This window comes from Ursus arctos, unplaced genomic scaffold, assembly GCF_023065955.2.
Source record: "Ursus arctos isolate Adak ecotype North America unplaced genomic scaffold, UrsArc2.0 scaffold_12, whole genome shotgun sequence".
Classification (NCBI taxonomy): domain Eukaryota; kingdom Metazoa; phylum Chordata; class Mammalia; order Carnivora; family Ursidae; genus Ursus; species Ursus arctos.
The window spans coordinates 37254865-37278684 of NW_026622786.1; positions in this window are offsets into that span (position 1 = coordinate 37254865).

A 23820-nucleotide genomic window follows, 5' to 3' on the forward strand; every position below is an offset into this window, starting at 1 on the left:
ATCACTGAGCTCGACCACTAGGGGCCGCCCGAGAGCGTGCTTCCGCCATCCACTTCCATCTGCCAACATCCTCCCACGCCTTTCTTTATGGTATGTAGATCTGATTATGTCACTCTTCTGCTTCAAAGTTTTCCATACCTCACATCTGTGTCAGGTTTTCTGTACTCTCTCATGGTGGAAAATGTTTCTAGTTCATTCTAGATAACCCCAGTCACTTCATGTTTTTCTTAGTCATTTCACACTGAAACTTGTTGGTTGTGATTTTGCCAGTCTTTACTGTTCACCTCACTTTTCCTGACATCACCATTCCGAGGCAATGACATAGCTGGATGGCATCATCTGGAAGTTAATCGGCCGTTCAGTGGCGTCTGTCCGTGCTGGAGCGGGTCTTCAGGCATGATCATTGCCCACGCTGGTGCTCACCGAGCAGCCAGATGCCCGTGTTTCTATACTGTCCCCGATTTTATGGTCTTTACTGCTTTCTCTTGTGGTACTTCTCTGTGACAACCAGGGAGTCATTTTTGGGCCAGCTGGCTTTCTCTCTTTTTCAATTAATTTATGAACCTATCTTGTGGGATTGGAAAGACTTCAGTGCTTTTTTTTTTTTTTTTTTTTGTAGTTGAGAGAGATGCAGTGAGGCTGCCCAGATCTTCTGTAATCTAGACGCTTCTACAGCTGTCTCTATTATCCTCTAGCATTTGTGCCCGGGCACCTGAGGCTTTTTTATCTGGTTTTCAGCTCTTCTTCTCACTTCTTCTGCCACCCAAAGTTTAACAGTGTGCCTACTGGCATGCTTACCGACTGGAATAGCAGATTTCTCCAGACGGTCAGTCTTTACAGAACACATTCTTCACCTTTCACCTACATCGTGTATGGCTCACAATCAATCAATCAATCGATAATAATGATATTCTACCATATACTTACAAAATGCTTTGTGGTTGACGAAGCTCTTTAAGATTCCCCACCCCCTCCTCAACTCATTCAGTTCACGTAGGAGCCCTGTGAGGTAGGTAAGGTAGCTATCCCAGGATGTCATCCCCAGATGGAGAAACCTTATTTCAGAGATGTGAAATAACTTTCTGGGAATCATCTGATGCCTCAAAAGTAGAGGGGAAAATAACCTTGAGGACTTCTGACTCTGGACCTACCAATATTTCTGGCAATATACCACATAGAAAACTAATTTCTAGTTCTCCCACTCAGCTCACAAGGTCTTTATGCCGATCGCTTAGAATCTCTGCATCCCTGCCGATCACATGGCAAAATGCTTATGAGAATGATACTCGCTGCCAGGTAATTACGATGTGCTGTGAGCCCCCTGGGAGAGAGAAAAACTGTAGGTAGCATTTGCATTTCTCAATTTCTCATATTTTGTCCAGAGATTTCCTCTCACTTTATTTTTACACATTTTATTTCACCTCTTAGATATTAGGCAACCTGTCGGGAGAGGACTCTTTCCATGCTTTCTTTTATATCTTCCTAGTAATTAGTGCAATATGGGGTAGACAGTTGGTGCCTAATGAATGCATATCAAATTAATAAATAAATAAAGAGAATCCTGCTCCTGTATTTGCTGAACCATATGAAAGGCTCTATAGCTCTGTGAAGTTTGTGATATGTCTTGTTGCTTTATTCAAAAGTGTCTTCATTTTAATATCACAAGCTGTTTCTTAATTTAAACCACTGGCACCCAACTTCACAGTTCTAGCTGTATCTTGCCAGAGGGTAACATCAAGTGGTCTTGCTGAGGGCAGCATCCCTCCAACTGAAATGGCTGAAAAGTTTCACGTATTTATTACTTGTGTATATATTATTTCCTTATTTATTATATGCAGCAATTTATTATGCTCTCATTCAGGAGCTGCTTAGTCCGTTGTTAACACATAACTTAATTAATCAATGAATTTACTTATTCCCTCACTGACTTACTTCAATCTTTCCCAGAGTGCTCCTTCTGGAAATCTTACCTAATTTCTCAAGACCCGATTTGAACTTTCCATCTCCATAAAGCTTAAGACCTTTTTCGTTGGTCTCAAAAAATGTGGTTCTCTATTTTAAAGAAAAATTACTATATTCTAGCATTTATATACCTTTACTATTTTTCTGACCAGGTTTGTGTGCTTTTAAGATCAGAAACGGTATGTTGCTTCTTTTCATGGCCTACAAAATGCCCTACATAATTGTCTGGTAACTATTTGGTAACTATTTGAATTTGGTTACCTGAAACAATAAGATATTCTAGTTTTATTTTTGAACATGAGAAACAGATTATTTCTTGCCGGAAATATGGTAACTATCAATTAATATTTTAACCTTTTAGCCTACTTCTCCTTCTAAGATTTCATCCAAGTAATTGAGCTCTCCAAAAACATCAGTGAATATGTTATTTGCAAGAAAATTATAGGAAGAAGGGAAAGAAGAGTCTCTGATTTTTTTTCCTTAGTGCCAGTCTGTTCTGGGCTTAAGTGATAGAATTTATGACTTACTCAAAGTTGTTGTTCACATATTAATACAATTATTTATATACCTTTCATTAATGTGTCAATGTCTGATTTTCATTCTGCTCCTCTGAGAGTCTACCTACTTTCTAGAAAAAGAGTCATGGATCTTATGAACTTGTAAGGGATAGCCTGACTGAAGCCCCAAATCAAAAAAATGTTCCCTATAGAGAGAAAGCTACCTTTTAAACTAGACACTCTCAGTTATGAAATACACAACCCTAGTGAGTATACTTAAAAATTAGATTGGGACTACACTTTCAGTGTTAAAGAACACATTGAAAACAGGTGAAACTATCTTCTATATATTATAGAAATAAGATAAGACATGTTTAGGGCAAACAAGAGGCAAAATATTATAGCTGTTGAGAGTACTGAACTAGCTTGAAGGTATAAATGGGCTGGGGTTTTCCTGATTTACTCAGAGTTAACATCTGATGAAAAAAGGTATGGAGTTAGAGTCATATTCCTACATCTAGCAATCTGGCCTACATGCTTTCCAGAAATCAAGTATTTAAGCTGGGCAAGATATCTCAGTGTATCTTGGTGTTATAGACTGAATGCTTGTGTCCTCCCAAATGTATATGTCGAACCCTCCTCTCTCCCTACACCCCCCCCCCCCGCCCCCGCGCGCACACAGTATGTGATGGTATTTGGAGGTGGGCCCTTTGAGAGGTAATTAGGATTAGATAAAATCATGAGGGTGGAGCCTCCCTGATTGGAATTAGTGCCCTTAGAACAATCAGGAAAGTTTGCATCCCTCTCTCTCGCTGTGTGAGGATACCATGAGAAGTCAGCAGTCTGTGACCCACAAGAAGGCTCTCACTAGAACTTGGCCATGCTGGCCTCCTGATCTCAGACTTCCAGCCTCTAGACTATGAGACATAAATTTCTACCGTCTATGAACGAGCCAATCTATAGCACTTTGCTGTAGCAGCCTGAACGGACTAAGACACTAGCGCTTCCTCTCCAAGTACTCCCGTTGTTAAGTAGAATATGGTAAGCAGAATATGAGGGGGGTGGTCAGGGAAAAAAGAAATTGTACTTGGAAGACCAAAAGCATTAGTGAAAAACCACATATATCCCTCCTCAGCTTCTTTCTGGGGCTTAGTGGTATGTATGGGTTTAGAGAAAAGCTAGACCATCTCCCATGAAACATCCTCTCCAAGAACTCCTGTTAAAGGATGATCCGATTCCTCGGCTTCCCCAAGGATTTCCTAAGGGTCGTTCTAAGGACATGTTACTTCCTACTGTCTGTAATATGAGGAAAGGGAGGGGTCATACGGCTACCAGCTATAGTAGCTGTTAAAGGGAGTGGTGTGGTTTGAGGAGTGTGGTGAGTTCTATAAGCCAAGGGTGTGGCTGGGTTTGCTGTCTACGGGAACTGGGCAGTGGAGTCATTCTTCAAGGATCCAATCTATAATAACTGTTAGTCTTAGGATGGGTACATTAAAACTTGGACAATTTTAAACAGCCTTCTTACGAGCTTCCAGACCTTCTAGGAGCTGCAGTTGAATTTTCTGTGGCACGGCAGGCCACAGAAGCGAGCATCCTCCCCAGTAAGCAACGGTGGCAGTAGCAGGTGGGTGGAGATGATATTTCTCTCGTAAGCTTGTTTTCAATGTAGGGCTTTTATCCACTATTTTGAGGTACCTGATACTTATGAAATGAAAAAGGAAAATGCTTAAAAAATGATGGATGCTCCCCCATCAGCTGCTTCATCTGGAGGCCCATCTTATCCTCAGGCATCAATAGTTGGGGGCATGACTCAGCACACACACACACACACACACACACACGCACACACACACACATATACACACACTGCATACGCTGCATTTAAACTGGGAACTTGGTATCAGAATGACTAAAGAGTTAAGGGGTCAAGTCACTTAAAGTGAATAAATAAGATCTGTTTTAAACAAGGCTGTATATTGTGCATCAGCCATTTCACCAAACTTCTGGTTTTGCTGTCGCTGTTTTCCTAACTTCGAATGGTGGCTTTCACCTTCGAATGGTGGCTTTCGCCTAAGGCTGCCGACTCAAAGGGGCTTTGAACAGCTCCTGAGGCACTATGCCTTTTCTTCCGCTTCCAGCAGGACGTGAAAACGTCTCTCCTTTCGCAGAAGCCTTAGAAGCCGTCTCCTGTTGTCCCATTGGTCCAGACTGGGTTATGTGCCCATCGTTGAGCCAATCACGATAGCCTGAGATCACTGATAAGATTAGGTTAATCGGGGCCTTTTAAAGTATTTAAACCACCAATTATTTTTGTTATTTTAAAATAAAATATATATTGATACTTAAATGTACTCTTCACTTTTAGAATAGTTGAATTAGTCTGAATTAGCATAGAAAAGAAATCTTTGTTTTCTATTAATTCTATAAAATATCAGGTAAAGCATAAAAAAACAATTCGATCAAATTATTTTGTAAAAAATATATTGTAGACGAAGTTGGTTGAGACTACATTCCCTGAGGATTTTGAAAAACACTTTATCTTCAAATAGATGCCTGGTCCACCAGATATGACCTATGTGAAATCCCCCTTTGATACAGGAGGATAAAACCGTTAAAGTCTCAGAGATCCTTCCTTCTCTACAATACTAGGAAAATACACAAGAAATATTCTGTATTCTTCCTACCACAAAACAAATGGCGAAGCCACACACTTGAAACATAATGTCTTAATCTTACAGGCCGCTATAACAAAATACTACAGACTCGGTAGCTGGTCGACAATAGACATTTATTTCTCACTGCTGTGGGAAATCTAAGATCGAGGCACCGACACGATCAGGTTCTGCTGAAGGCCCTCCACCCGGTTCATAGCCAAAGCCTTCTCGCTGGGTCCTCACATGGTGGAGGAGCTAGGGTTCTCTCCGGAGCCTCTATTATAAAGCACCAATCCCATTCTTGAAGGCTCCCCTTGTATGACCTGAGCACCTCCCAAATCTTCTACTTCTCATCATCCTGGGAGTTAGGATTTTGACACATGAATTTTGAGGATACATATTCAGACCATAATAATGCATAGCTTTTCTTTTATTAGATGACTTGATTCTATTGTCTAAGATAGTAGATAAAAGCAGGAGACAGGAATCCAGGTGAACTGACTTCTGATCTCTGCTCTGTTAAGCACTTGCTGGGTTACTTTGGTTAAATCATGTCACCACTCTTAGCCTGTTTCAGTAGCTGTAAAATGTAGATAATAATACTTCTTTTTTTTTTTTCCTACCTCATCATGTTGCCATGAGGATCGAATACAATAGTCTAAAAGTGCTCTGAAAACTGTAAAGGGCTTTTGGAATAAGATATTCTTATTACCATCACTAGTAATTGACTTGTAAGTTTACCCCAAATAAATTTATAGTGTTGGTCAAGTTATTTAACATCTTTTACTATCATTTTCTCCTTATCCAGACTGGTCTCTAATAGCTCTTCCCCTCAGCTTTGGGGACTTTTAATTCTAATTTTTTTTCCCTGGTAGCTATTGAATAATGCTTGCCCACTGGACAGAATTAAGGGGGCACAGCTGGTTTACAATAGCCAGCTTGGGCCAGTAATGCTGAAGGTCAACTATGGCCACATCCCTGCTGCAGTTTCCTGGAATTTTAATGATGGTAATTACAACCAATGTAGAGTATTTGTTTGGTGGCCCAAGTTGATTTATTTTTCACATGCAGCCTTGGGTGTACCTAAGTTTATAGGTTAGTGTGTGGACATACTTACTGAGGAAGAATGTACACAACTCAGAGAACTGATGAGCAAACCAAGGACACTTAATTTAGTGGCAGTGTCAGGCACAGAACTCACATGTCTTGATATTTATGGGGTAGGATTTGCAGTTATTATATTTTTAGTTTTAAAGAAATAACTGAATTAGTGAGAACATGGCCTCCAAAGCTAATGTGGAAGGGTTGCCTTTGTTGGTAGGAGGTTTTGAACCATTTAGATGGACAGGAAAATGAAAACACACACACACACACACACACACACACACACACACACACAAACAGCTCAGAGATTTAGGACCTTGAAAACATGAACTATTAGGTTGGAGAATGAAAGAAATGCCACATGAGAATCTTGCCTATGCGGTCACAGGCTGCTAGACAGAGCTCTTATCTGTTGATGCTTTTGACTGTAAGTATGGATTCCTTTGTTAGAGATGATGATGATGGTAGCTACCCCCTCACAATACCAGCAAACATTCGTTACTTGCTTGTTTTCTGCGGGGCCCTAATCGAAGTGCTTTACATGCATTCTCTCCGTTGATTCCAAATATAATTTAATGTGATGGGTACCATTATGATCTTCTCTTTGCGCACAAGGAAAATAAGGCACAGGATGGTTAATTACCTTGCTCAAGAACACACAGCAAAGTAATGGGCAGAGCTGGGATTCAAACCCAGATGACACTGAAAGTACATTTACCCAGATGGACTATCATTGAATGCCACCACCACCAATAGGAACAACTAAATCTGCTGATGTTTTTACAATTCTAGGCATGTCATTTGTTAACTCATTTGATCCTCATTACAACCCTGTGCAGTAGGTACTTTCACCATTACCGGTAATCTTATAGATGTGAAAACTACTGGCCAGAGGGTGAGCTCCAGAGTCTGTGCTGTTAGCTGTCAGACTATAACAAAATAATACAAAACAGTGACGGAAGACAACTTAAAAATAATAGCAACAAGTACTTGTTGAGAGAGTTTTACAAGCCAGCTACAAAATGCTTTGTAAGCGTTATATGATATTAGGTGTGAATAGTTCCTTTTTTTTTTTTTTTTTTTGTAAGTAGGCTCCACACCCATCATGGGGCTCAAACTCATGACCGTTGAGTCTTTGAGTTGAGACCAAGAGTCAGATGCTCAACCGACTAAGCCACCCAGACACCCCAGGTGTGAATAGTTTTTAATCTCCATTTACACAGGATAAAATTGTGACTAAAAAGATTTAAGAAAATTGCCCATAATCTCATAATTTTGAAACCTGGGACTCAAGATTTTGGAGACTGACCCCGAAGCCCACAGTCCAAACAGTCACTAAAAATCAAATTAAATTACCTAGTGCAGCATTTTGAAAGCATGTGGAATAGGTTCTCCCACTATTTTGCTTGCAAAGTGAGTATGAATTGGATAAGGCCTTGGTCTTTGTGATGAGAAACTTGGTAGGAGCCATGAGTGATAATAATGATAGAGCCAGTCACTTTATGACTAGGAGCGGTCACAGGTATCCTAGCCAAAGGGCCTTCGTGTGATCAACCTCATCCTCGCTCTCCCGTTGAACTTCTATTTACTTCTGATGTTTTCTACCATTTGAATGCCCTGGATTTTTCATTTCAAGGAAACTAATTTCTTGGCGGGTGTTTTTCCATTTAGTCTGGAGGAGTAAGTCTAATTGTTTTTTCTTCTGAGTTTTAAGAACAAAAATATTTTCTGATTGTGCATCAAGTGTGAATATACAGGTTTGATAAAACTTTTGTTAACTAACCAGCTGGCAGAAATAGGGCTACATGGCTAAGGGTGTGTGTCTATCTACTGTCCTCTCAGTTTCAAAAATGTGGCATTTTCACAGTACAGTAGTGTCTTCTAAATAGTGGGCTTTCAATATACGCTTCCTGATTTGGAATTTAAAATTTGTAATTGGCATATAATTAACATACAATGAAATGCACACATCTCAGTTATGCATTTGATGAATTCTGACAATTCTTTCTAACCTGTAAGCTCTGCTCCCACCAAAAACAGAACATTTTCACCACCCTGGAAGTTTGCTCATGTTTCTTCCTCAAGTCCCACCTGATGTTTGAATTCAACCGCTTCCTACTTCCATTGCCAATTATGAGAATTCAGACCAACAAAAACATGCAGAGTATTTCTGCATCGGGATTGTTTTCCTCGTCTTAATGCTTTTGAAATTCATTTGTGTTGTTGCTTGAATTTGTACTTCACTATTTTATTACTGAGTAGCATTCCATTCTAGGAATGTAATACAATTTGTTTATCCATTGTTTTACCGATGGATAGTAAACAGCTGTTCCCAGGTTTTGGCCTATTGACAGTCTGGGACAATTGTTTGTGTGGATAATTTTTATTTTCTTGTTGCGAGAACCTAGGATGGAATTCCAGGGTTGTAGTGTGAATGTATATTTAACTTTACAGGAAATTGCCACATGGTTCTTCAGAGTGGTTGTGCCATTTTACGTGTCCACCACTGTGAGAGTTCCAGTTGCTCCACATCCTCACCCATATTTGTCATTTTCAATATTATAAATTTTCTTCATTATGGTGAGTGTGTATCGTATTGTGGATTCAATTTGCATTTTCCTGATATTGAACACTGAACGGTGCTTTTGACTGTTTGTTTATATTCTTTTGTAAAGTGTCCCAGTCTTTTGCTCTTTTAAAATTTAGTTGTCTTTTTAAAAAATATATATATATATTTTTTTATTTGAGAGAGAGACAGAGATAGTGAAAGAGCACATGAGCAGGGAGGAGAGGGAAAAGCAGGCTCCCCACTGAGCAAGGAGGCCAACACGGGGCTTGATCCCAGGACCCTGGGATTGTGACCTGAGCCAAAGGCAGATGCTTAACCGACTGAGCCACCCAGGTGCCCAAATTTAATCGTCTTTTGATTCTTGATTTGTAGGACTTGTTTATGTATTCTTTATATATGCATATATTTACATGGCCTTTCAAATATACATACATGTTTTAAATATTTTTTCCCAGTTTGTGGTTTGCCTATTCATTTCCTTAATGGTGTCTTTCAATAAGCAGAAAAATGTCATTTTGATGAAGTCTAATTCATCAAATTTCTCTTTTATGGTTACTGCTTTTTATTTCCTGTCCAAGATACCTTTGCCTTGCTCAAGTTTGCAAACACATGCTCTTGTGTCCACGTTTTCTTTTAGAAGCTTCATGGCTCTGGGTTTTTTTGTTCGGTTTAGAATTAACTTTAGTGTGTGGAGTGAAATCAGGACTCAGGTTTGTTACTGGTTTTTCACATAGCTATCTGGTTGTTCTAGCACTATTTGTTAGAAAGATTTCTTCTCCCCATTAACTTGGTACTGCGGTGAAAAATCGATTGACCTTCTATAAGAGGGTTTATTTCTTGACTGAGTTTTCCATTGATTTGATATCCTATGCTAGTAGCACAGTGTCTTGATTATTGTGGGTCATAGTAATTCTTGGAATCAGGTAATACAGGTCCTCCAGCTTATTCTTCTCTAAAGATATATTTTGCTATTCTAGGTCTATTATATCCCATCTAAGGTTTAGAATTACCTTGTCAATGCTTCAGAAGGCTTGCTGGAATTTTGATAGGGATTGCATTGGGTGAACATGGAAAGAATGGACATGGAAACACTATTGAGTCTTCCTATCCATGAATATGATATATCTCTCCATCTATGTACATCTTTATTAACTTTTCTCAGCTGTGTTTTCTAGTATTTGGTATAGTGCTTTTGCACATTTTCATTAAATTTTTTCCTGGTTATTTGATATTTTTTGGTAGTATTGTATATTGCATTTTTTTAATTTCATGCTCCAATTGTTCATTGCTAGTATATAGAAATGAAATTGATTTTTAATATTGACCTTGTATTCTGTAACCCTACTAAATTCACTTATCAGTTGTCATTTTTTCTGGATTCCATGGGGTTTTATATGTACACAATCATATTGTCTGTGACTAAGTCCAGTTTTACTATTTTTTTCAATAGTTATGTCTTTTATGTATTTGTCTTCCTTTGTAGCACTAGTTAGAGTTTCTAATGTAATGTTAAAAAGAAGTAGTGAGAACAGTCATATTTGCCTTGTCTTTAATCTTAACCATTAAATAATGACGTTAGCTACAGGTTTTTCTTACATACCTGTATCAGGGTGAGGAAATTCCCTTTTATTCTTTTTATCATAGATCGGCATTGCCAATTTTTTTTCCTGCTTCTATGTAGATGATCTAAATAGCCCCCCCCCCCCATTTCTTCTGCTGTGAATTACATTGATTGATTTTCAAATGTTGACCCAAACTTCCTTTCCTGGAATAAACCCATTTGGTTATGGTGTGTTTTCTCTTTTATATATTTCTGGATTTAATCTGTTTATATTGTGTTAAAGATTTTTATATCCATCTTCAGGTAACGTATTTGTACTTTTCTTCTCTTGTAAAAACTTCGTCAGATCTTGATTTCAAGGTTATGCTGGCCTCATAAAATCCTCTTCTGTAGGCTGAAATAAGTTTTTGTAGGATTAGTATTATTTCTTTTTTGGTTGTTTGAAGGATTCACTTCTGAAGTCTTCTGGGCTTGAAATTTTGAAGTGAAAACATTATTTCACATTCAATAAAAAATGATTGTATTTGTTTATTGCCAGGATGGCCTTCTAAGGGATGGAACAGGACATCTTGGGCATGTCTCTGCTTCCCCTGCCTGTGCTGCCTCCAAGGAGAACTTTAACACCCCCTACATCCCCCAAGTACCCTGACTCCAACTGACCCCCATCCCCCTCATGAATTGTTTTCATCCCCCTCCATACTGGAGAGATCACCCTGTAGCCTGAGGAAATGGATTGATCAGACTAAGAAAGGACAGTTTTCACTGTTAGAACAGGGACAAGTGAGGGGCACCTGAGTGGCTCAGTCAGTTAAAAGTCTGACTCTTGGTTTTGGCTCAGGTTGTGATCTCAGGGTTGTGGGATCAAGCCCCATGTCGGGCTCTGCTCTCAGTGAAGAGTCTGCTTGAGACTCTCTGTCCCTTTCCCCCCGTCCCTCCCACTCATTCTCTCTCTCTCTCTGAAATAAATAAATCTTTTAAAATAAATAAATAAATAAATCAAACAAACAGGGGCAGGTGGGAAAAGGTGGCAGGTGTGAGGAAGCTAGGGGCATTGTCCTCATCAAGGCCTGTCCTTCAGGTATAACTAACTACCATGAACTTAGCAGCTTAAAAAATAAAATATTTATTACCTCACACTTTCTGTGAGCCAGGAAGGCAGGCATGGCTTATCTGAGTTCTCTCCCTCAGAGTCTCTCACAAGGGTGCAACTGAGGTGTTGGACAGGACTGAGGTCTGATCTGTGGCTCAACTGAGAAGGATCTGCCTCCTAGCTTACCTGGGTATTGATGGGATTTAGTTCCTTTCAGGAAATAAGGGACTCAATTCCTTGCTGGCTGTTGGTTGGAGGCTCCTCTCAGTTTCTTGTCGTGTGAGCCTCTCTCCGCAGCAATTTCACTAAGCCGGCAAAGGAGAGTGTCTGTAGGGAGTCCGCTAGCACAATAGGAGTCACAGTCTTACGTAACATGATCGTGGAAGTGACATCCCCTCTTCTCTGCCTTACATTATTATTAGAAGCAAGTCATAGGTCCCACCCACTCCAGAGGGAAGGGAATTACACAAGGGCATGAATACTAGGAGGTAGGGATAATTGTTAGGTAATTGTTAGAATCTGTCTACTACATATGGGGCCATTTCGGATTTTCCATTTATTCTTATATCAGTTTTGTTAAGTTGTGTTTTTCAAGGAATTTTTCATTTCATCTCAGTTGTCAAATTTATTGGCACAGGGTTATTCATAGTATCTTCTCATCTTTTTAAATATTTGTCAAGTGATATCCTATTTTTATTCTTGATATTAACTATTTGCATTTTCTCTCATTTCTTTTCTTGGTCAGTCTTATGAAGGGTTTAACAATTTTCTAAATCCTTTCAAGGAACTAACTTTTGACTTTGTTGATTTTTCTCTATGTTTTATCTGTTTTCTAGGTCACTGATTTCCTAACTTACTGTATTGTTTTCTCTATTTACGTTCATTTTTGTTTTTGTTTTTCTGTTTTTTTTTTTATTTACTTTTGGTTTAATATGATCTTTGTCTAGCTTCTTTAAGCAGAAGCTTGGATCACTGATTTTTAACTACTTTTTATTTTTTAATGGATAAAAATTTCAGAACAATGTGACTGCGTGACTATGTTCCTAGGGCTCCTGGCGGGGCTTTGGAAAGGACCTATGATTAAAAGGCTGAAGCTTCCTTAGGCTCGTAATAACCCACTCTTCTTATCACTGACTTTCATTTATTTTGAGAGGCACATCCCCCCCCCCCCAACGTTTTAACATCTCTGGAAATGGACTATGTGTTATAAGCTGAGGCATCTTGTAATTGCTGTCAGCGAGGCCGAAGTCACGGCACGGTCATTGTTGCCTACGTGTGCACGACCTTGGGGAGGGCTGGCTGTTCACACTGTCATCATTTCCATGGAGCTGTATGCAGTTTTGGTGCCTACTTTGAGTTTCAGCGGTAAACACTATAAAAATGATTACGTTATGATTCAGCGCTGAAACCAGAAGATAGCATATGTTCAGAAAAACAAGAAAAGCCAGTAAAATGTAGTGTGAGTGAAACAAATGTTGTAGGAGGACTGCTCATAATTTGGATGTTTTCCTGTAAAGCAACAACCAATTCATTTCACTGTGTTTTCCTTTTTATGTAAGCATAATAGTAATATTGGAAAAAGCTCTAACTCCTAACTAAAACAAAAATATTAAGTGATAAGAAGGCAGTGAGTCATAGTTTAATTGGTAGGATTTTCTTTTGTCTGAGGTGTCCTACAGTCGACAGTGACTCCAATTGATGAAATATTAGGTAGCTCATTTAATTCCCACAGAAATTCCCATGAAGTGACCAACTATTATTATCCATTTTTAGAGGTGAGTAAATTGAAGCACGGGGCGTTAACTTGTTCGAGGTCACCCGTAGTAGGTGGCAGCTCTGGGATTAGAGCGTCGGAGTGTAGGGCTGAGGTCTATGCTCTTCATCACGCATTATATTGCCCTGGTACATGAGGGAAAGGGAGGAGCAGATTCTCTTTTAAGATTCTCATCAATTAAAAATATTAGATTTTCCAGACAACTATGGCCTTATCCCTCTCCTGTTGAGAGCTCTTCATTAGTTCACCACCACCCATGGATAAAACCTAAACTTCTGAAAATTCAAAGCCTTCCCTGATCTGGCCTCAGCCAACTCTTGCCTGACTCGTACTGTCTAGGCACACAGAACTACTGCTTCATGTGTCCATAGCCAGGGCACTTTTCATCCTAGCCTAATATTTAATTGATCTTCCTTTCACTCTTAAAAGCCTCTGGCTAGTTTTTGCTTATCTGAAAATTTTCATGTTAACCCCTTTGTGCAAAAAATTGTTGACCCAGGAGGCCTAACAGCTCTCATTTGAAAGGCCTGGTGACAAGGTTGTCCCTGGCTGGCATCTGGAAATGTGGATTTCAGGAGGGTTCCTACCACTCCTGGAGCTGTAACTATGCAAATAATATGGTTTATGCTGAACACCTGTTTTCTTTCTGGGAGTCTGGAATGTTTGTACGTTCTATATAAAGGATGCCTCCGTGACTATCCCAAAATCCTGGGTTCTCTGTCTTCAACAAGCTTCCCTGGTTGGCAACTTTTCACACGTCTTGTCACAACTCTGCTGGGAGAATGAAGTGGATCCCGTGTGACTCTGTTGGGAGAAGAGTCTTGGAAGTTTATTTGTGGTTTCCCCTGGACCGTCATGCACATTTTCCCCTTGACAATTTCTCTTTGTATCCTTTCACTGTAGGAAATCATAGCTGTGAGTATATGCTGAGTCCATATGTCCTGGAGAACCATAAAACCTGAGGATAGCATTAAGGACCCCAATACAACCCCTCTGCTTGAAATCCCTTCCTATGCCCTTCCCCCTCCCTCTTTACCTGGATAATCTTTTCCAGGAAGTGCCTCTGAAGCTCCCCCACACCTTCCTGCTGTATTTGATATTCTTCCTTGGGACTACTATAGTATCCTGTGGCTGTGTCTATTATTATACTTATCATATCATTTCATAACTATAGGGACATTGTCTCATAGTCCTTTGGGGTTCTTGAGAACACAAACTGTGTTATATTCATCTTTATATCTGCACACCTGTCACACAGTGGTGGTCGATTAATATTTATTGAATAAATGAACGCTGTGGCCAATCTGGGATGTCTTCTGATTGCAGGTAGCATCCATGATAAAAATAATTGAGACAGAAGTGTAGAACGGGCTTTGAGGATATTTTTTTTTCTTTTTGCACATCCCTGCCTACAGTTAGTTATTAAATTGTTTCCTCACTCAATAGACAACTTAGAAAACACTTACTCTGTCTTTTATGTTAGAGGGGGTTTAGGGTATTTAAAAAGAAAGAAAAAAGAAGTCTGAGTTGATGTTAAGAAAATTAGGAGAATTCAATGTAGGCCTCGGCTTTGTCACTCTGCAAAATGGTGCTAAGTGTACCTGTTCTAAATCCACAGTCAAGACAAGAAAGAAAGTCCTGGGATGATGCTTTGAGAGAAGGTACAAGGCAATTCCAAGTATTTATCAGTAACTCGTGATTCATTATTTCCAAAGAAAATACATCTATCTTCCTTCGTGGATTACTCATTGGCTGGAAACTTATACTCTTGTTCTGGGACAATTCATTTCTTGATACCTTCATAAAGATGGCATTTAGATTTATTTTTTTCCTCCATTCATTGTTTGCTAATGCCTTACTTTGCCCTCCCACAGATATATAATCACCTTGCTATTTTTAATACTGCTTTTCTGACAAAGCCACGTCTAAGCGTTAACAGATACATTTTCATATCTTGGAAGTTGCCCCAATGATTCACTCTGCTATGAACTGAATATATTATACATTTTTTGATTGTTCTTACTCTTAAAAAGGATATTGGGTTTCCTGAGATGTGATTTTTCCAGTTAAAATTAGAACTAGGAAAAGATTTGGGGGTTGGGGGCCTTGTGTAGGTGGGAGTGGAGGTGGTTGGTAACTCTGGATAGAAATAGTGTCAGCTAAACTCAGCCAGCATTGTAATTACAGCTTGTATTTTCCATTCACAATATGGATGAATATGTGGAAACGCCTGGTGTGGAATTTACCAGTTTCTGCATCGTTCGGTTTGTTAGGACTCGAACTGATCGCAGTCTGTTCAAAACACCCCTTTCATGTACTCACCCCGGATGTTAATGACCGTTATCCCATCAAGGAGAAAATAGCGCTTGGGACCCTGTTTTTGGCCACGTGAGGCTCATGAAATTAAAGCCCTCTAGATAAGCTCTTCGTCTTTCTCTTCATTTTGGCTTCGACACCAGTGTTGCCTAAATCATATACAATTTGAAAAATGATGACATACGATGCATGGGAATATTATAGATTATTGTTTTAATACAAGCAAAAGCAGATATTTCATATAGTAAGTCCAAGTTGCAGCTGGATAATTCAGACCTAAACTTGTAGAAACTCCGGAGAAAATGTTTGAAAAAACATTATTCGAATTTTGGTGTTGCTCAAGCCTTATTTAATTTTTACCAAGATAAAAAATTTATGTCTAAGTCAAGTCTATCATCGATACGACACAGGAAAAAATCCACAGAGGCTAAATAATACAATTGCAGGTGGCAAAGACTCGGCAGCCTCACTCCCAAATGTTCTTGCCCTGGTGCTCTGTCCTTCTCCCTCTCTCGCTGGAATATACCGTAGAGTCTGTAAATGCTCTGTTTTCTAATCAGAGGCTTTTTCACCTCTTTAAAAATACGAAGTCAGCAGACTTTGGGTGATGCTTTGATTTTAAATTTTAACATCGTTTAGGGTTTTCATTTTTTTGCTGGATCCATGCACCGGCCCAATTTTAGTCTTGTGATTCTACTTACAGTTATTGAAAGATGCCTAAGTGGTATAGGCTTAGTGTAATCCTTCTCAGAGATATTTCTTCTGATAGAGTTTTCACTGCTTACCTTTGTACTCTTTTCTAAATCCTATCTTCAAGATGTTTCCTTTATAAAAGAAATAACTTCCTAAAATTCTGATATGGCAACAATAAATTACAGTTTTACATCAGAATGAGAATGGAGCCAGACTTACAAATGGAATGGTGAAGGGAATACAGCATAATAGCCAAGTGATGCCATCAGTCTGCTTCCTTACTTCTACTGTTTCTTTTCACGTTGTTATTGCTCAGCTCGGTCAAGAAGCAGGAACAAAGCCCTATTGTATTAGCATAGTTTCTCTCCTGCAGGAAAACAGCTAAACGTTCAACATCTTAATGCGAAAATAACTATTGGAAGAACAAAAGAATCAAAATGAGAATCTCTAACTCATCCTCCAAGAAATATTTTAGCAATGAAGTTTCAGCTGCATTATTAGTAGGAAGCCGAATTCTTTCTGGCCCTCAACACTGGTCTGCGAATTAGAAGAGATAAAGACTGTTCTAATTATTATTGCCCCCACCTCCCCGCCCCAAGATTTCGCATCCCCGCCTTTACATTTCTGATTTCTTCTCCGAATTCCAGCCCTCTGAGGCAGGCAGACTGTGGGCACTGACAGCTCTGGGAAACTGAGCAGCGTCTGAACGCACAATGATTGATCCTTGCTCTAATTGAGATGGCTTGGAATGAAAAGTTGCCGTATGCGAAAGATGACTTATTTTCAAACAACAACCCAAATAGTCATATTTTCAAGAACATTCAGGCTTGGTAATCATCATTTTTCTACGATGGCAATATATTCGTAAGTGTTGAAAAAAAAGACAGCATTGGCAACAGACTAATTGAAATGTAAAGATATGCGTCTGTTATTAGGGTAGTCAAGTTATTATTTTTCACCGCTTGTTTTATTAACATACATCTTAGGTTACATGTTGCTTTAATCTTTTTTATTAAGACTAGCTGAAAGGTCCTGTCATGATTCGTCGTCTCGATGCCTCAGGTTCCATGTTTTGTTCTGAATTTTCTATGCCAACTTATTTTGACATGAAAGTGAAATATTGTTGTTTGGGTAGATGTGTGAATGGGTCTAGGGTGGGTGTTTTATATAAAAACAATCACAGAAAATCAGTTGTGTGAGCAAATTCTATCTTCAGGCAAAATAACACTTTTGCTGCAAATGCTATCCCACTGCAAATGTTCTCTGATCATCGCTTTCTCTGGGCTAATGTGATCCTTTCTCATCGCTTCCCCTCCCTGCCATGCCCCCCAACTCCAATAAAACTGGAACTACTATGGTGCAAATGGAGAAATGCATATACTCCTCCTTTCCAGAGGCGCTTTTATCGAGAAGGGAATACACCACAAACTGTTTTACCACTTCGACACGGCTTCTGTAAAGAAGAAAGAGGAACTTCTCGGTCTGCAGCTGATCTGTGCTTAAGCAGTTCACTGGGGCATCATGGTTATAAATGCGATAGAGGATCCCAGGAGTCTTGAATGATTTTATACTATTTTTCATAAATAAGTAAAAATGCATCAGAAGGCATTCCTCCTTCCCAAGGAATGCACAATTAAAGAAAGAGGCGAAAAAAATGAGACCTAGAGTATGGACTCTGCTTTCAGCCCTGGGAAGGCAAATGCATTTGCTTTTCGATGTTGTCGTTGTTTGCTTTCGCTTCCCTCTGTCCTCTGATTGAGTAATGACAATAGTTCAGGAGGAAAGCGTACAGAAAGAAAATAATGCCCCAGAGCACATCAGTGGTAGAAGTAATTAGTTCATTGTTAACATCAGGGTGCTGTTAACAAGCACACAGGCCCCACTCTCTGGCCAAGCTGCCACATACTTCGATAGTCAACTCCAAAATAAAAATTATTTTGTGCAGAAGGAAGGAGAGTGGGGATTATAAGCTTGGAAAAGACTAAATTTGGGGGTTGGGGATATCTTTCAAAAGCATAATCGGAAGCCACAAATGCAGCCTCGCCTCCCAGATCTGGTCATTATGCCTCACATGTGTATTCAGAGCATGCCTGCGTATGAGAAACACAGAGACGCCGAGAGAAGGAGAGGCAGCGAGAGCACGCCAGCGAGCGCGGGAGACGGAGCAAAAACCGTTATTATACACAGCACCTGGGGAACACAAGCTCTAATTGGAGAATCAATAACTGAAACCCCATTTTAAATATTCTGCTCTATTAATTCCTTAGGTTAATAAAAACTGCCCGCATGATGATATTTTGGGATATAGATATTCAGAGTTGGATTACTTTTGACAAGAGCGTAAGGAATCTATTCAAAGCTGATTTTCCCCCCTTTTGTTCACTGAGGACCTGCAGAATCTAAGATAAAAATGGCAGTTGTCCTGAGGGCACCCTGAGGCATGTCATTAAAATCGGAATTTGATCCTCTTTTCATGGTTACTTGGGACAATCAAGCACAGGAAACCTGAAAACTCATCAGTTTTCCAAAATATGACATGCCCTTGACTTTGTCAGTATTGCTGTCATATAGCAGCCCTGGCTATTTCAAAACCCCTTTAGATGTCACTCTGTCTTCAAGAATGCGCGCTGCAGGTCTTGGGCGAGAGAAGTGCTTCCTCTTGGCGCCTTTGACCAGTGGAAGCCCTTGCTTCCCTGCTTCCCATCAAAGACAAGTTCCATCTCAGTCTTCCAGGAACAGGCCAGGAAAAAGCTTGTGTTTTAAAAGAAACGAAGCAAATTACAAATCGTAATTAATGTCAATCCGAGAAGTGTTTTCAATCTACCAGTTCAAGCATTCCAGGTAGTGCAGGGCTTTGGTTTTTAAAGCTGCTTTGTGTGGTAGATTACGGGACCACAGAGAATCTTGGAGATAATTCATTGCCATATAAAATTACGTGGCTTATTGTCCACTTTGTTTTGTTCCTTTGCTCTGTTTTTTTATTTTAATTTTTACCGATTAGGCTTTTTTCATTTTCTTGTTTGAATTATGCCAAGTTGGGGACTCCACAAAACTTTCACGAGGCACTCTCCAGGCACCAGAATTTTCTTTTAGCTAAAGAATTCTTTTTTTTTTAAACGAACAAATTCTTAAACAGGTCTGTGAACCAAGGCCGCTTCCCACCTTCCACCCTAACACTTGCTTTTCCTGGATGAAAAGTGAAGAGAGACCCCATCTCTGAGCCATAGCTATTGCCTTGACCCGAGAGACATTTGAATATTGCCAGCCCTGAGAACAGCATTTCACACGGAAAGGCCAAAACTCTAACCCCAGGGCAAACAGAAGGCTTTTCCAAGTGGGGAGCATATGGGTTAGCTGTTTTGCCCCTTGCCTTAAGAATGAACTTTGCTCTCTATGAAAGCGAAAATAAAAAAAGAGATTTGGCTACTGAAGTTTACCTGCCCGCTAAAGCCAGCCGCGTTGTGATAGACGTTGCCCGTTGCGAGTACTGTCAGCTCAAGACCATACCGGGGACAGCCCCGTGACGAACTCTACTAGACCACACGGGTGGCACAGAATGAAGGGAGTTCAGCATTGCTGGCAAGTCCAGGAAATTCTTGTCGTGCTTGGGTCTTACACTTGGGATACCCCGCTGCTTAGGTAGAATTTTACTTGATGGAATTTTGATTGGTTAAAGCTAGTGGAGCAACAGAAAATTTCTTTATGAGTTTCACTCTTTGTTGCCGTGAGTCTACTACCCATCATATAAAAACATTCACCTTTGGCAGACGTGCTTAGGAAGAACCATTTCCACAAATCATCTCATTGCACACGGCTAGCTTTTCAGAACTTTTTGTTAGGCTACAGTTGCAGTTCTCAAGCTAAATAACGTGTACAAAGAAGAGGAACTCTGAGTGAGCAAGGTCTCGGTGCAAATCTTTGATATTGTGTCTTGTTATTTACCGGTTCATGTAAGCTAATCTCCTTGTCTTTTACTTGGCTTTGTTCTATGGCTTTGCATATGTTTTCCCTCCCACCTGGGTTGCCTTTTCTTTTCTCTTCGCCTCTACATGCTCTGCTCTCAAAAACCAGCTCTAACATCAGCTCCTGCTAAGAGCTTTTCCTGATGTGTTTGACTTGACAAGCATCTCTCAGGTGTGCTTCTCGTTTTGTCATTGGTGTGATAGTATAGCTCACAGTTTATTATTGCGGAAACTTGAATATATTTTAAATTAACGAACGTGCCCCAAACCTAAAAGGAACATCCTGTTATAACACCTTTTATTGCCTGTGTTAACATTATCGAGGAAGGAACTGCATAGACCACTTAGCCCTTCTGGGCGTGTTTCTTGATAAACTCTTTGCTCAGGTGTGCCATTGGACATAAGCAATCAAGGTCGCCATCTTCTTTTCTGCTACATTCTGTAGGGTGCACAGTATGGTGCCTAGCACAACTCAAAAAATTCTTTGAGCTCCTCAAAGTAGTACTGAGCACTAACTACATATAAAGCGCCTGCGATAACATGATAATGATGACATGCTGCTCTCTGGTGGTCACTTAGATACTAGACTGGCAAACTATATAGCCCCAAATCTGGCCTGCCATCTATTTTTTATTTATTTATTTAATTTTTTATTTTATTTTATTTTTTTATTTTTATTTTTTTTTAAGATTTTTATTTATTCATTTGACAGAGAGAGAGACAGCCAGTGAGAGAGGGAACACAAGCAGGAGGAGTGGGAGAGGAAGAAGCAGGCTCCCAGCGGAAGAGCCTGACGTGGGGCTCGATCCCAGGACTCCAGGATCACGCCCTGAGCCGAAGGCAGACGCTTAACGACTGAGCCACCCAGGCGCCCCTGCCATCTATTTTTTAAAATAAATTTTTATCGGCACCCGGCTCAGCCCATTCACTTGTCTACATATTGTCTGGCTGATTTTGTGCTCCAATGGCTGAGTTGAATAGTTTTAACAGAGACCATATGGCCCACAAAGCTAAAATATTTATTATCTGGCCATTTACAGAAAAAGTTTGTTGACTCCTGACCTAACTCTTTGCATTGACTACAGTAAGAAGACAATTACTGGCTTAAAGTATAATAAAGACTAATGTAAGAATCAGCCCAAATGACCTATTAAAAGATAGATTACACAAATGTACAGTCTTTGGCAACTTTAAAAGGCAGCTGCTTTCTATAAATAAATATTTAGGAACTTGTATTTTCAATGGGGAAAAAAAAACAAAAAACCCCAGAACAAAACCCCAAGGCCTAGAGATGTGGGGTTATAATTCCTCAACTCTACTTAGAATGAGCACTGCTCGTGTAACTGCTTGTGAGGCAATCATTTCACGTATTTATTCAGCAAGTACTTGTTGAGGACTTGCTTTGTTCCAAGGAATGCATGGTAGGCCAAGGGAGAAGGAGATACTTTACTCCCTGTTTCTGCACAAGAAAACCGAGTATCTGCAACACATGGCAGAGCCAGGACTGGAACCAAACCTCCTGACCTTGCATTGAGCGTGCTCAAGTCTCTGGTCATGCCCGTGAGAGACGCAGATTGGAAAAATATTATGCAGATTCATGACAAACATCACTTTTCTCTCCAGTGGTAAATTTATTGGTTGGTGGTACCATGTCTGTTTTTCTTCATCAATATCCATTTGTGAGCTCATCGAAGGGGCAGTCCAAGTGCGAGCCTGGGATTGACATCAACTAGCCGTTCGACTACAGTTTCTCTGAACTTCAATTTCCTCAGCTGTGCGATGGGGGTAAATCATCTCTAACTTGTAGGTGATGGAAGGGAATGGGGTTCACTGAAACTACAAAGCCCGTCCTGAGCAGTAGTACGTACGTATTTGGATGTGGATTCACAAACACACTAACAAATATTCGTGGAGTGCCTGCTGTATGTAATCCCGCCTGGTACTCCCACTTTCCAGCTCATGACCTGCTTGCTTTCCTCCTAATTTGCTTAATATTTTTCATCGTTGTGAAAAATCAGGAGCACCAAGATTGGCCTAACGGAGTTGTCGTGAGAATTGTGAGATGCGGGAAGGCATCCAGCAGGGCGCCTACGCTGTGCAAGGGGCTCGAGAGATGTAAGCGTCCTTTCTTCTGTCTGTATCCTCTTGGCTGTTAAGGTGCTATTACCGCAGTATTAGAAGGCAAATCAAGTTGTAAAAACACAGCGGGAAGAGAATGACTGCATTTCTTACTCTGCCCAGATCCACGGTGAAAATGGTCCTGCTTTCCAAGGTGACGGCGTCGGTGAACGTGGCAGGAAACTCCACCTGATGAAAACCCATTAGCGCATCCCTTCCAAAAATCTTCTTTCTTTGCCTTGGTTTGAAATTTGAAGACAGAAGAAAATCCCTCTTATCACCTTAGTCGCCAGGAGTGATTGGACAAATTACGCATAAAAATAATATAGGAGGGTCAGGTAATTACTCTAGCAACTTGGGTGAACTATCTCGTTATTGAAAGAAATACTCCCTTTATCCCTTAATTCTGCAGCCTAAACTTCTTCAGTGCCAGTCTGCTTTAAAATCCTGTGACACCTATGCTGGCTGTCGTCGCATGATGTCAGAGAAGGTGTTGAACACTTCACGAATTCAGGGGTGTGTTTCTAGTGATGAGAAGTGCTGTCTTGTGTTAACAGTGTCAGTAAGAGAGAGACTCGAAGGCACAAAAGCCTATGTTTATGTAGGTGCTCTCACGTGTCGGGTGCGACACTTATTGCTTTTGATGAAGATGTATGATTGAGTTACTGGATATGACATTTGTTGAGAGACGGAAGATTACCACGGGTGAAGCGCAGCGGAGGAAAGAATGAGGTGGTGGATGGAGTGTGAATGAAAAGTTACATGCATTGATGTCTTGTTTATTTGATTTAGGAGTTTGAGATAGAATTAATCTATTTCAGTTTTTAGCATGTGAGGAGAACTGTCGTAAAGATATGCTTTCCCAGACGTAACCAAAATATATCAAAATAGGCTTGGGAAGGTAGCTTTAACTCGGCTTTAGTCGCACAGAAGTGCGTGCCGGGGGGCAGGGGTGAGAGCCGGGGACTCTGTTCTTAGAAGAACCTAAACTGCTTTCACGTGGATTAATCTACTTCTATTCACAACTCTCCAGTGCAGCAGGGAAAGCCAGGGTTGGTTTCTTTTTTTTTTTTTTTTTTTTTCATGAAGTTTAAATGTTTTCAATGAAAACCCATTTTATCTGTTATTTTTCTGGAATGGTGTGAATGCAAACCAAAACTCATCATCTCTGAACACAGAAATTAAAGAATGAAATGGGCTATAAACTGAAGCTGAACAATCTAATTTCACTGTTGCAGTTAATATGGGTGAGAAAACCCTCAAAACCATGGACATTTAAAGGGCAGAAAATAAATGCAATGTTTGAGGTTGAATTCTCTAAATAGCACCTGGATTTTGGCAGCTGAAAACGACGCTAGAATTCACAATGAAGAACCGAAATTCTCTCTGAACGAACCATGCTCTGAATGTACACGCGTTCTTTCTCAGACTGTTCGCTGATTCTGCTTTGCTGAAGGGTAAGCTGGGCATATTACTGCCTCCATTTTACAAATGGAGAAGAAGAAGAATGAAGCTCTAAA